Source organism: Brassica oleracea, chromosome C4, assembly GCF_000695525.1.
Source record: "Brassica oleracea var. oleracea cultivar TO1000 chromosome C4, BOL, whole genome shotgun sequence".
Taxonomy (NCBI): Eukaryota; Viridiplantae; Streptophyta; class Magnoliopsida; order Brassicales; family Brassicaceae; genus Brassica; species Brassica oleracea.
Genome location: NC_027751.1, coordinates 6,415,549 through 6,418,216, shown reverse-complemented (window position 1 = coordinate 6,418,216; position 2,668 = coordinate 6,415,549).

Below are 2,668 nucleotides of genomic sequence, written 5' to 3'. Positions count from 1 at the left end.
AGCTTCAAGTTCGATTAGTTGATTTATCAATTCTCTCAATATAATCATAGCATCAGTAAAGATTCATTATTCCTCTATACGTTTATGTTAAAAACGGTAATCCATCTGATCTATCGCCTTTAAGTCGATAGATCCGTAGAGACGACAAAGCGATGAAACTTTAGTACGATGCCAAGTGTTAATGAAAGAACCCTTTTCTCTATACCTACTTTCATGCATTTAGCAGAGCACTCACGTTCTTGAGAATCGTCTCTCATTGCTGAAAGAGAACGTTAAAAATTTATTTCTAGATAAATGTGTTGTACTCGGTTTTGTTACTGCTAGATGAGGTAATCTCTGTTTCGAGGAGACTGAGTCACTGTAAATCGTCTCGGCTTAGTGTATTAGTCTTTTAGAGCAAGAAATATAAGCATGCGAGTGTCACCACCTTCACCGCCGTGAGAGCTCTGCATTAGACGACCTTGAATATGAGAAGAAACTTCTAGGACCAAACCACCAGCAAGTCTCACGTGCTGGTCGCATCGGGAACAACCTTTACAATTTAGAGGGTCAAATAACCTTCAATTTATTTTATTATGCAACTATGTTTTCTGAATTTAAAAGAGCAATACTTTTTTTTTCCTTTCACGCAGCTATTGTTTTGCTTATAATATGTTATTGATCCACCTTTTTGATTTTATGTGTTAAACCCCTAAGTCCATAATTACTACAACGTGATAGGCGAAATATAAAAAAATTATTTTTCAAAGGTTCTTCTCAAACTTACAAACACCATATATTAAATTTTAATATTAGTGAACCCATTATAAAAAGTCTTTGGCTTCACCTCTAATAACAATCATACATTTAGTTCTATCTAACTAAATATACCTTATGTTATACATAATCATAATATATAATTTCAACATTAATATAGACATCTTATCCCGCGCTTTGCGCGGGTTACTATCTAGTAATATATATAAACATGAAAATTAATATCCGCAAGGTTGTGCGGGTCTAAATCTAGTCAAACATTAAAACACTCCAGTCTGTACTTTTAGACTTCTAGTGAAAGATTGAAAGTTCATAAATTAGTTGCAAAACTCTATAGAAAATGTATACATGTCATATATATCCGTCCATAAATCCATAATTTCTACAACTTATATATTAGCAGTAGCACCACACCTCACAACACCACCTTATCTGATGCTAATACGTAGTGATAGCTATAGGGAAGCAGCCGGTTATTACGATGGTTAATTTTGTTATGAAATACATAAATAGTTTAACTCTTCGCGATGCAAGGGGTTGTGACCCACGGGTCTGAAAAGTTAGGGTAGAGACTGTAACCAGTTGGAGTCTTATATGCTTATAGTTTATTATTTTAATTTGATCGTTTTTAATTATTTGCTGAGACAGAACAAGCGAAAGGGAATAAGTGTTGTGACATATTTGGATTTTTGTGCTCTTTTCTTATGCTTATTTTTACAATATCTATTTTCTTATGCTTATTTCTATGATATTCACAGAATGTCATGTTATTACTGAGATGCGAGTGTATGTGGAAACGAGCTTATTAGGACGTTTCTGAACTACGAATTATTTAATAGTAAACACTAAACATATTATTCATGATTTCCGTGGCTACATCATTGATCCAAAGTTTCTTTGATGGCAACACTAAGCTGATACAGAATACTAACATTAATTGTTCGATTGTTGTTACTTTATAAGTCAGCGAAACACGCCTCTTGTTATGGATTATTTATGTCTCTCTCTCTCTCTCTTCGGAACTGTATCCTTTGCTTCATCAAATATTTACAACGATGAGTGTGTACACGCTGTATGTATGTGTGTTTGAATTTTATTTTTTATTTATATGTAACTTTGGAATTAATAGGACGAATTAACTTTTATCAGAAAATCTAGAATACACGTAATATATATGTTAATATAATGCACATTAATAATTCTAGTTGAGCTATCGAAAACCCTAAAATAATAAAATAATCAACTAAGATCTATGGGGAATTATTCAATCAATCATCTCTCTCTCTCTAATTGTGACAGAAAATATTCCTTCATCATGTGACTTTATTTTGGATCCTGGTTACACAACATGCTTCTAATCACGTAATGGGGGGCATATGTATAGTCAATTGTAAACCTTTCTTTTACCAAAAAAAAAAAATTGTAAACCTTTTCCTCTTGTTTAGATCAACATAGTTCAAAATAAAACGCATCCCCAATAGTTAAGATTGCAACAATGTATACATAATCTTTTCAAAGACTAATGCTGTACTATGAAGTATGAACGAATATACTTAGTCGCTACAGAGTACTTATATGTTAATTTTCATATTCCAAACATAATCTTAGCAAAGGTTGCTAAAGGAAAACTTAAGCATAACTTACTTGGCACATTCATACCCCATTAATCACTCTTCTGCGAATAGATGTCTCAGTGTCGTTAGAAATTGATAAATGAATGAATGATCTTTTGATATCAATGATGTATATGATTCATTCGCTAGGAGAAATTGCCTTGAATTATAGTTGTAACAGTAACGTGATGATTTATGCTGCCCATAATAACGAAAGTGCTAAGAACATATTAATTAAGATAAAATTGTATAAATCAAGTTTCTCAAGCCTCTAGTTCTTTTACATGCAGATGCTACTT